Below are 12821 nucleotides of genomic sequence, written 5' to 3' on the forward strand. Positions count from 1 at the left end.
ATGACATATTGGTGAAGTTGGAGGGATAAACAAGTAAACAATATTGTGTTTGATGTATGAGAAGTTATTCAAGTGAACAAGCTATCTTTGCATATTTTAGTTTAACATTAAAAAAATATATAACTTTTTTCATGAGTCAGTCCAGCGTGCCAGCTACTGCATGCATTATTAAATTGCCACTGAAGCAAGTACAACTCTTTACCTTTTTAAAATAAAAATAGACCTTATCATGGTGCTTTTCAACTGTGTTCCCTGACAGACACACATTTTAAAACACTCAATATTTGACTCTTTAGTCAGGGGCATGGACTTCTTTTCTCTTAGAATTTACAATAAAAAAATGAGAACAGTTAACACAACAATAGCTATTCAGTGTAAATGAGTCCAAATTACCACCCCCCTTTTTTTTTGTCAGATTGGCAAAAAAATAAAATTTTTGGTATGCTACAGACTTTTAGTGATTAGTTTATGTGCCACGAGATGGAAAAGGTTGAAAATCGCTGCTTTAGAAGAGTTTAAGTAGATATTTGTTGCTTGACTTGGCAGGTTGCTCATCTAAACTTAACAATCATTATGTCAATTGCTCAAAGAGAGTATGTTCTATTTATTGTATCCACTGTGTCCGGAACAATAAATATTTGTTGGATGAATTAATAATTTATTGTTTTAAACACAGAAATATTTTCTATAGATCTGAAACATATTTAATCCTAAAATAATTGCATTATTAATATTTTACCATGTGTTCTTATTCTTTTGAAGAGAGCTCTCCTCTAGTCTTATCAAAGAATGATATCATCTGAGGAAATGATTTGTAGTGCTGTTTTTTCAGAAGCTGTCTTAGCTTCATACCATGTGATTTAGGAATACAATTTGAAGTCCAACAAGGCGTAATTCCAATACATTTTCCCTTATAATGGACACATAAAAGATTTTCCTACTTTAATAGTCTAATCTAACCATATGTTTGTATTCTGATAAAGAGTTGATGAAGATAACTAACTACATTAAAAAGTATTTTATAAATTCATTAATAAACTAAATGGAATGTTGATGGAAAAAATGTTAACAAATTTTATATAATTTAATTATATATTCTCTAGATGAAACCTCAGAATTAAGAGAGAAAATCAAAGTATGCTTATCTATCAAGACCATCCCTGACTTTCATCTGCTTAAACAAATTTGATCTACTGTGACCTCTAATTTTTATCTCATTTGAAAATACAGTACTAGATTTTGCCTGGTTTCTCAGGTCTGAAATTACTGATTCTAATAATAGCTGGCATTTATTTAGCTCTGTTTATAAATGATCTCTTTTAATTCTGTGATGTAGGTACTATTTTATCCCTATTTTACACACAATGAAATGGGAAATATAGAAAATTTAAATAATTTGCCTAAGGTCACCTAGCCTATGATACATTTGAAACCAGGCAATCTGCTTAATTAATACTTTTAATAATACATTTTATTTCCTTACTTCGGGCAGGTGTCCTTGTTTGCTCTTGCAAGTTCCCACGAGCTGAAGTTCTGCTTCTGTCCATATCCGAATCAACCTTGCGTGCTTCCAAGCATTCCGTTCACCCCTACTCATCTGCTGGATTCTCGCCTATTATGTGTGGACAAGGATTCGAATGCTCTGCTTGCTGAAATATTTACGTATAATTTACCACTGCAACTCCCTAGTACAACTCCCTGTCCGTTTATTTTGCCCCAAGACTTTCTTTATATCCTGACTTTCTCTTATTCTTGCTGAACTTCTTTAAGATTATTTAAAAAGCTCAGTGAAATAACTTCTACAATAATGTTACATAAAATATTGAGTCACAATGGGAGAAAGAAAGAAAAACTGAAAATATTTTGTGGTTAAATTAAACAAATCTCAGTATCATACTAAATTAAGGTCACAACTTAGGATGAATGAAATGGAGATTCCAACATGATGAGCCTCATACTTACCTGGTAGGGGAGATAGCATGATTACGGAAGTGGTTTTCCCAGGGCGAGGCTCACCCATTTCATTCTGGATGTAGACCTCTGCGATTTCCCCAAATGTGGGAAACTCGACTGCATAATTTGTTGTAGTGGGGGACCACATTGGTGCTATTTCCTGGCAAAAATAAATAAATAAATAAATAAATAAATAATAAGCCTTCGTTACTGGGAGGATGCATCACACAAAGAAAATGTACACTTAGAGGAGTTATGGATAAAAAGAAAAGAAATATAGTTTTGTCTGCAGATGAAGGAGAAACATACAAAGAGATATATTTTGATATTACTCTGTCTACATGTTTATTTGATCATTATTCATGACATCATAATTATTTTTTTTAGTTTTAAAATATCTCATAGTGAGCCCTGGCTGGTTTGGCTTTGTGCTTAGAGCATTGGTCCGAGGACCAAAGAGTCTTGGGTTTGATTCTGGTCAAGGGCATATACCTAGGTTGCGGTTCAATCCCTGGCCCTGGTTGGGGTCATGGGGGGAGCAGCCAATTGATGTGTCTCTCTCACATTGATGTTTCTCTCTCTCTCTCCCTCCCTCCCTTCCTCCCACTCTATCTGAAACAATGAAAATTCAATGAAAAAATATCGAGTGAGGATTGAAAAAAATAAATGAAAATATCTCATAGTTAGGTATAGTTGAAGCTCAGTAACTCAAAGTAACAGGTACATAACAGATGTTTTACTTCATTCCTTCTTTTCCTGTTATTTATTTCCATATGCAATTAGCATAATGCTGTTTTTGGTCTTTACTTTCTTCACCAGAGAAAATTTTAGCATCACCTATTTGAGCAAGTTAATCTCACGTCTAACTATTTAGATGTCTTACTTCTCTGTACCTAGGACATCTCTGTAGTCAGATGATTCTTCTCAACCCTTAACTCTTTCCCACTTCCCTCATGCCCAAATAAATTGTGTATATTTGTTCAAGCCATTTACTCATGCTTTTTACTCTTAATGTAACTCATAAAGAACATTTAAAACCAAATTCACATCTACCTTCTTTGACAACAATGCTGTTTAATTTGTACAAAATTATACTGGAGTATACCTTTACTTTTTCATGCTAAAGTTTGTTGTGATATTTTTTTAAATGTATTTTTATTGTTGAGAGTATTACAGATGTTCTCCATGTTCCCCTCTTTTCCTCCTCTACCCAGCTCCCACCCCACTCCAGGCCTTGACCTCACTATAAAGCTGATATTTTGATATCTGAACCACGTGTCTTATTTTTCAATTTGTTCTGAAGTGAAGAGGGGAATAAGAGAGTTACCTGTTGGTGTCCTTAAACTGCATAAGCATCACAATAGAGTCATAAATTGTGATGGCTCATGTCTCTAATACTTGTGTTCTGAAACGGCATTCCATTAATTTATTGAAGTCAGTGACAATTATATTCTAAAGTACAAAGTATTTCTAAAGTACAAAAGGAACAAAACATAAAAAAAAATTGGCATAAAAATTTGAGAAATTCTAACTGCTTAACTGCCTAGAAAACAACAGCATTTTCCAAGTTTCTACTTTGTTGAGAATAATCTTAGTCATGATCTGCAGAAGTGGGTCCTGGCCTTCTTTATCTTCATAGGCTGTTCCACACCAAATAGAATACAGATGTTCTCCTCTTAAACAACAGCCAATATTTGTAATTTGTCCAGTACACTTAAATTTTCACTCTGATATTCATCTTCAGCATGTTCTTTTTCTTCCTCTTCCTTTTCTTCAGTCTCCCTTTTAAGCCTCAGCCAGTACCCAGCCTCCCTGGGAACCTGAATATTCTTCTGAGTATCCAACTGTTGATAGGCTCACTGGCTTCTCCAAAGATCTTCTAGCTTCATTTCATCTTGCTTATTTTTAAGTCACATTTGGAACTGTTCTGCAACTTTTTCTTTATCTTGGTTTTTCATGTGAATCTTTCTTTTGTAGCTTTCTAATGTTTCCTCTGTTTTCCATTTCAATAATGCCTTAGGACCAATGCCACTTTTTCCTGTTTTGGTGTTGAGAGGAATTAATTCAACAATACATCTCTACTCTGGCCAAGGGCCTGACCACTTTTATATCCCATCTTCTGGAGCAAAGCAAACCCTTTGTTTTCACAGCCTAGTGCAGTCTTCAATCCAATGTAACATCTTTTTTGTTCTTCTTTTAAACTCTTTTGCCTATTTTTAAAATTAGCTTCTTGTTGCTTTTGTTCTTTTCGACGGGTTCTCGAATTTGCCTCAGCAATGGCAATCCCAGTCTATCTCCTTGGACATTAATGAAGGAATTAGACATATTCAACTTGTTCAACTTCATATGACAAAAGTATTCTGAAGGAAGTCAGCTGTCATGTAGTGGGGAAACTTAAAGAGCTCTTTGGAGTGGTCCACAGGCTCAGGACCTCCAGGCCTCTGTGAGCACCTGAGTTTCCATGTGCAGAATCTTTCCATTGTGATTTTTGCCTTTTTTATTCCTTAAGGCCCCTAGGAGTACAGCCTCATTTTTCTTTTTACAGGGTTCATATTAAGTAATATACTTTCATCACCCAATATATACATGTTCTGTTTAAAAAAAATAAAATTCTTAATGCAGTTCTTCTTTTGCATAGAGTGGAAAAGAAGGAATGGCTGAAAATGGCAACACTATTTTAAAAAATAGTGACGTGAACATATTAGGCAAGATCTGATTTTGATGACTATATATTAGAAAGGCTGACGGAATAGCAACTATCTTGGATTTGTGGCAGAGAAAAAGGCCATGGCAAAGTTGTGATGACATCCACATTTCTATTAGGTCATGACATGGCCCCTTCTGCTCACATCCCGTGAACAAAGAAAAGTCACATGACCCAGTCTATGTCAATACAGAAAGGGCACTTACCCCTCCTACAGAAGGTAGTTCAATTAGTATTACCACAGGTGGGAATTTATCATCTTCTTCAGAAACTATTGTGTATAATAGTAAACTGTAATAAAATATACCACAGTATGCATTATAATAAAGTAATAAGACTTGCTTTCCTGTTCTAAATAAAACCAATCACAATAATATGGTGTCCTCATATATAAATTCAGGTCTATACAAGTCATAAAGATTGTACATATAGTGTATAATACTAATGGGTATCTAATATATTATATAGAGCTCTCATTAATAATATTTTGATCTCCGACTTAAGAACCTCATACTATAAATATCTTAAAGAAATGCTCATATTCATATGCATATAAATTTTGCATATAATTTCAGGGGACTCTGGAATTTATTAAGTTCCACCTAATGACCACTTGGAATGCTATTGACTTCCAAGACAAGAACTCTTATTATCTCTTTTCATTTTCCTTCCATCTTTTTCACACCATTAGAGCCTCATTTCTTGGACAGCCACTTTTTCAACATCTAGGTTCCTTAAGTCTGTGTGATTTGTCTTCTGTAATTAACATTTCTGTGTAACGCTGCCAAAGATTCTGATAATATTTTTGCTAAATCCACAGGATACTTTCCATTTTTCATCTTACTTGATTTTTCAGGAGTATTTGACAGTGGTCACCTTCCCCTCCCCCATTCTTGCAATGTTTGTTCTCTTTCCTTGGTATCTGTGACATATACCTCCTAATTTCCCTCCCTTGTTAGAACCATTTCTTAGCATTGAGATTATGTAATTTTGCCCTCATCCCATCTAATTCCACACTTTCTTCTTTGTCAATGTTTATTTCCATGGTTTCAAATGCCACCAATGACTTCCAAACATTTAATCAGCCCAGATTTCTCATTGTGTAGATTAGCATTAACAACTCCTTTTGAAAACCTTTAAGTGGATAGCTCACAGTCAAATAATAAAAGTCAACATGATCAAAACGGACTTCATCTTGCTTAAACTTTAACATACACCTGCCTATTTCATAGTCCATTGGTGTGTATTTCAATCTTCATATCTTACTTGTAACTTTCTCATTCCCCAATGTTTATCCTATCCATTCTAAAATATGTTATAAATTTGTGGCATTTCCTTGATTTAAAATTTTTCTAGGCTTTCTATTACTCTCAGGATAAATTTTAAACTCTTTAACAAGATTTACATGTTCTTTATTTTTCTTTTGTAGTACATTTTTAAAATTGATTTTAGAGAGAGAGAAAGTGAGGGAGAGAGACATCGATGTGAAAGAGAAACATCAATCAGTTACCTTCAGTACATGCCCCAACCAGAAACTGAAACTGTGCCGAGTGGGAATTGAACTGGCAACATTTCTATGAACAGGACAATGCTCATCCAACAGAGCCACATCGGCTAGGCTACATATCCTTAGTGTATGGCCTTAGATTTTCATTCTCTTATTCCAGTCTAAGTCTCCTTCATCTATACACAGTAGCCAAATGTACAACATCCCCTGGTCCATGGAAGCTACAGTTTATCTGTCCCTGTTTATTTGCTGTTGCTGTTGCAATTTCACACCATTTATTCATAGATTTACCTAGTAAACTCTTCTCATCCTCAGCTCTAATGTCCTATAAATAGATTAGGTGATTATTTCTGTGCTCCCAAAGCCTTATATCTCTTATCACACCGTGTTACTCCTGACCCCTTACACAGCTGATTCCTTGATGATTCATACATCTAGAATTATAAGTAAAGATGTTATTTACAAATGTATAAATTGTAAAATAATTTTCAATACCCAAAGACCAATTTTATAACCCCCAAATTCTAAAATTGATAGGGAAGTAAATGAAAAGAAAGTACAACACAGATATATACTGCAATGAATATTCACTAACTATGGGAAAATGTTTACTAAAATAAACTTAATTACAAAATATGCAGGTTTGAATAATTTCAAGATTAATCAAAGGACTGTAATGAACCTTTATTGCCAGCTTGCCAGGAGTCCAGCTTCTGGTTCTCCTACACAAATCTAATCAGGACCTGGTTGCAGTTTGGCACCATTTCGTGATAGTTGTCTGACATAACTTACACTTCTGTGAGGTTATTTTAGGTTCTGTGGCTGAATGGAAATTCATAGATTCCAGGGGGCATCCAGTTGGTGGGCATCTGGTTGGTTAGTATCAGTTTTTTTTTGTGTGTGTTTGTTTGTTTTGTTTGGGGGTCAACCCATGGAGATAACAAAGGGAAATATTTGAGGTTATAAAGAACACAGTTTGCCTCTTCACTTCTCAAGATAAAGTGTCATATGGGACATCACCTTGATACAGTGGTGGCCTCCAAATATATTATCAGCAAGCTCTACCAGAAGTCATAAAAAAGAACAGCTCACAGAACAAATTAAAATACTCAAACCACACATTTCATCAAGTCTATTGAAAACACAAAGAAGCAAGGAAAAAGAGATAGGGTAATTAACACACATATGATAAGGTCCAGTGAGGAAGGACACCACCCTCTGAATCCTGGGGCATGCAGTGTTCACAGGTCCTGTTCCTCTGTCACACCCACCGTCCACAATGATGGTGTGGCTACAAGGGCCACACTGAAGTTTGCGCTAGAGATCAATAGGCAGAAGACACTCTTAGGCAATAACACACATTTTCTACTAGAGAGATGCAGGAACAAATACACCTGGTCAATAGATGTAGCTCTCCAGTTAGCTAATGAACAGTCATGGCCTTCATTTGTGTTACTTAGTGGAGGACATAAAGTTATAATTGAGGTCACCAATGGATGGTCAAAAAAAGACTTCATGAATGATCATTTTTCTTTTTTTTAATATTTACCTGCAGACATGCTTAGAGAGAGAAAGGGAGAGAAGAGACAAGAGAGGGAGAGAAAGAGAAATCATTGATCTGTTGTCTTTTGGATGTGCCTGACTCACAACCCAGACTGGGAATCAAACCGACAACCTTTGTGTGAAGAGGATGACACTCAACCAACTGAGCCACTCCAGCCAGTGATAATTTTCCTTATATAGTGTTACCTGAACACTTACAGGCTCTTATATGTTTATTTTTAGATACATTTATATATTATAAATACATAGTAGCCAGGTGTCTCATGAATATGAGGCATCTGTGATCTATCCATCTCCCTCTGTGTTTGACACGCACATGATCTGCTTTCCAACTACTTATCTTGTACTTAATTCCTATAATTCTGTCCATGTCTAACAAACATTTTGCTTACCAGGTACTTATATATTCTTAAAATATATAAATTAACTATAAACTTAATCATTGAATATAATTTAATTTTTTAATAAAAAAAATCTGCATTTCACAAAGGTAGGCTGTTGTAGCTGATTATATTTGCTAAAAGTGGCTTTTAGCAACTACGTGTGAGATTCTAAGCCAGAACTACCTAGGCAAGCTATTATTAAATTCTCGACCACTAATAATATAATAAATAAGAAAAAGACTGTTGCTTTAAGCTACTAAGTTTTGAAATCATTTTTTTACTCCATTAATACGTTCAAAGACACTTGCTATTTTCCATTTGGTCTTGACTTCCCTTCCCCATCTGCCTCCTCAGTAGTCATGAGATATAAACTCAGGCCCACCCCCATTTAAGTCTGTGCCAGTTACTAAAGACATTATATATAACAGTCATTTGAAGAGAGTTTTCTACATAATATTGACTGTCTAGGAATTCTTATTAATTTAATATTGAAGATGCTGTCTCCTATTCATAGTCTTTCTAAAGCATACATTTGTATTCGTCATTGCTCTATGAATCTTTTAAACTATGTCCAGTAAGGATTATCCATATCAGTTATTTTTATGGTTTAATTTATTGTCCATGACTGCTTACATGTCATTGAATGGTGAACACTAAGGAAAAGCCTATTTTTATGTTGGTGACTGTCTTCCCCAATGAGTTCTTAGCTGAAGAATAGCAGTACTCACTTATCTCAACTTCACCCACTTCATTTGTGTTGACAATTGACAAAGAAATATTGGATTGGTATCAGTGATGTCAATGATCAAAGTAATTAGGTAATCATTAATAATTCTGAATCAAATTCTGGAAGATTTATATTTGATAGAAGTTAAAAAATACCTGCCTAGTTTCTTCAGTACCTCAATTGAAATACCCAGGTGTTAATACTACTGACTTTTATTTTACTCATCATAAGAATGGAATTAGATTAGAAATCTCAACATAATAATTTATGATTCTTTAATTACAAAGCTAGGTTGCCTGAATTGGAGCAAGGGCAAAAATGAAAACCTTTATTATGAAGATTTATGTTAGAATAAATCTCCTCTCTAGGTAAAAACAATAGGAGAACATAATTAGAATATTTTTCCCCCTTAATATTTTATCTCATAGGGCTGAAAATAATTTTTTTTGCTATGAAATATTACTTTTTTCTTTAAAAATAATAAAAAGTTATTTCAAATGGCATCACTATTTTAATTTATTTTTAGTGCCCTTGTATTTCTCTTAGATCGATGTTCAATAGCATTGAGTAATGCAAAAAAAAATTCTCTGAAACTTGTCTTTTCTTATCACACCTGACTTCAAAAAATAACTAACAGTTTTTGCTCTTCTATAACACTAAGATATTCTTAGTTATGAGTTGAAATCTCAGTGACTATTTGTCAAATTGCTACATTTTACAGTAATCCCTTATAAATGCACAGATAAAGGTTGATTAATGTAACCTTGCACAACAATTTATCTTGAGAGAATTGATACTTATACATTTATGTGGAGACACAGAGTCAGCAAGTATGTGCTTAGTATAGCTTTCACATTTTGTAGTTTGCTTGTTTAGACAAGTAAGAAGAGTAATGTGCAGCATAAAGAACAAAAAAAACATAAAACCCACATAATAAATAATGCTCACTCTTTGTGATTGAATTGATTATAAATTGTATGATCATTGATTTCAATTCATTGCATTTAATCTATTTTTAAAATGTATGCAAAATACAAAATTTAAACATAACATATTATTTACATACCTTTGATTTCTATTATCACTTTCACAAGCACTATATGGGAGAAACTGGCTAAGTTTTTAGCAAAACTTTGTTTTCCAGCCTTAAAGCTGGACTACTTTCCAAGCCTCTCTTGGAAATTGGATATTGTCCTGTGAGTTGTTTTCATCACTAAAACGTGAGAAAAGTTGTGTCACTTTTAGGCCAAAGATTTTTAGAAATAGGTGTGTTTCCTCCAGCTTCTCTCTCTCTCTCTCTCTCTCTCTCTCTCTCTCTCTCTTTCTCTCTCCCCCCCCCCCCCCCCATCAGCATAGAAAACTCAAGAGATAGATGGCAGGGATCAGACAAGAAAAAAGCCTAAATTGCTGTGTGGAAGAAAGTAGCCCACTAACCAACTCTCATTTTGGAATATTGAGAGAGTGAAAAACAAACTTCAGTTGGATTCAATTCATTATATATTTGAGGTTGTTTGTTGCCTATTATAAATAAACAGTGTAATAATATTTTGCATGGCCTTATTGTTCAATGAAAATAAAATTCATGTTCCCACAGAACTTTAGGTAAAATGTATCATGGGAGCTACTTCTATAATCTATTAAAATCCATCTTAAAATTTTAATTCAACAGTAAGCATATGTGCAGATCCCCAGTGGGGGACATGCAGGAAGCGGCCAATCGATGTTCTCTCTCATCGATGTTTCTATCTCTCTCTCCCTCTCCCTACCTCTCTCTCTAAAAATCAATAAAAAAATTGTTAAAAAAAAGAAAATTCATTTAATTGTTTTAGTGTTACTATAAACTATTCTGAATATAGACAAAATAGTTTCATAAATGGGTAACTATATAATGAGGTGATATTGATACCAACATGTCTGGTACAACCTAATACTTGCTTTCATTTTGCATGAAAAATTACCCTTGCACTTAAAAGACAAATTGCTACCATTTACTAAATATTTTTTATTGTCATGGCCCATGTTTAATTACCCATTTTCTTTGGTGCTTGATTTAAGTAAACTTTATCTTTACAAGCAAAACTACCCTTGATTTAAATAAAACAAGTGCTTTTTATTATTATTGCTATCATTTTATTACTAATAGAACATGCAATATTCAGAACATCTAAAGAGATGGAAAGACTAACCATCATAGTAAAAATAAGAGTGGTTGTGTGACATTTACCACTTAAAAGAGTACAGAGACAAAAACACTCACATTTGAAATAAAATGTGCAGTAGAAGCATTAGTAAGTATGGCTGGCAATATTGCAAGTCTCTACAGACTAAATCATTTCATTGATGTTAGGCACTAAGACTAATGAAAGAGGGGGCTTTTGCTACCTCTGCCTAAACCTACTTAACTATTTAGGAGATAAGCTATTTCATCTTACTCATTGATTCTTAGCTAAGGTTATCATCTGATTATTATGCTGAGGTTATCAGAGCAAATGAAAACCTCAGCATAATAATTGGTTTTATATTTGTACAAGAGATTTTTGCCTTGAGTGCAAAATATTTATGAGTTATTTTTCTTGTTCTGTAGAATAAGTACTTATTGTACTGAACAAGAAACATTTCTTGTTCAGATTAATTTAAACAGTGGTTCCAAAGTGGGATTTCTGACCTAGCAATGTTATTGGCATTACTTAGGAATTTACTAAGAATGCACAAATCTCTGATCATACCACAGACCCACTGAATATGAAACTGTGGTGACAGGCCTAGAGATCTGTATTGTAACAAGCTTTTCAGACATTCTCTTGCATGCTAAGTCACTAAACTTTAATAACTGGTGCAGGAAGTGAGTCTTCTCATGTGAATTCGTTTACCTGATGCTTTCTGAAAAATTGCTTAATAGTGCCTCTCAGTTTGATAGAAAATGTTATTTATACTCCTGGCCGTGGTGTTGAGAATGATAACATTTAAATATACAGTTTCTAAGCGGAGAGCAAACCATGAAGACTGTATCTTCTTAATAAGATATCCTTTACTCCACCATTATCATTTTCTGCCATCCTTTATCAAATCCTTCCTTTCTGTGATATTAACTATGGGGTAGACTTTCAACTCTGTTGTGTCCACTGAATGTGTGGGGATTATACTTACAATTAAAATGTTTATTTGGTATGTGAATGAGAATCAGGCAAATCAAGACTTTTGTTGGAAATGGTAGGAACATCTGAGCCCATATTTGCCAAATGCTAATTATCAAGAAAATTAGAACTAAGATTTAAATAGGAAGAAATCCTTGGACAAAGAGTCATATTAACCATCTTTAAAAATGTGAAGGTCTGTCATATATAAGGACATTTTATGTCTTCTAGGGAATTCCAGATATGAGTATTGATATCTGATTAATATAATGAAGCTATTATATAATCGTCTATTTTAAAATAGACTGGGCTGCATTGTGAGTTAATGGCTTCTTATGGTTAAGAGTATTTAAGCCACAGTGAAGAGTTGATTGGGTGGTTTAGATCTTTGCTACTCAAAGTGTGGTTCCCATTTGGGAGTTGTTAGAAATGCAGAAACTCAGGGTCCACCAATATCCTAGTGAATCAGAATTTACAGTTTAACAAGATCCATTAATGATCTATATGTACATTATATTTGAGAAAGTATTCCCATTGACATCTAATGAATCTTCATATCATCCTTATACTTAATTCCTACACAGTTTTCTTGTGATGCAGGATTTGAATAACAATCTAGAAGAGAAGAGAGTAAACATATATACTTGACTTCACATTTCACTGTGGAGTCACTAAATAAATTAAATGCTAGCCTCAAAATGAAAGATCTGTTTCTTGAAGTACTTAACCTAAGGAAGCTGGTATTTGAATGCTATTTCTTGTTAGCTTGGGACTCTTTGCTTTGAACAAAAGTAAAACATGCCTTTTGGATTTCTTGTACTATGTCCGGAAGGTACTTACACTACCCCCC

The 12821-nt window shown here is 34.0% G+C and overlaps 1 non-coding gene and 1 pseudogene across 1 annotated transcript; one reads left to right on the forward strand and one right to left on the reverse strand.

Moving 5' to 3' along the window:
- The first annotated feature begins 1954 nt into the window (after positions 1 to 1954).
- On the forward strand, positions 1955 to 2116 carry LOC118624909. The gene has a single exon (XR_004958562.1). It is a non-coding gene; the product is annotated as a U1 spliceosomal RNA (small nuclear RNA).
- A 1428-nt stretch (positions 2117 to 3544) lies between these two features.
- Positions 3545 to 4278, reverse strand: LOC118624580 (annotated as a pseudogene).
- Positions 4279 to 12821: the final 8543 nt, after the last annotated feature.

The sequence above is a fragment of the Molossus molossus genome, unplaced genomic scaffold (assembly GCF_014108415.1).
Source record: "Molossus molossus isolate mMolMol1 unplaced genomic scaffold, mMolMol1.p scaffold_m16_p_10, whole genome shotgun sequence".
NCBI classification, from domain to species: domain Eukaryota; kingdom Metazoa; phylum Chordata; class Mammalia; order Chiroptera; family Molossidae; genus Molossus; species Molossus molossus.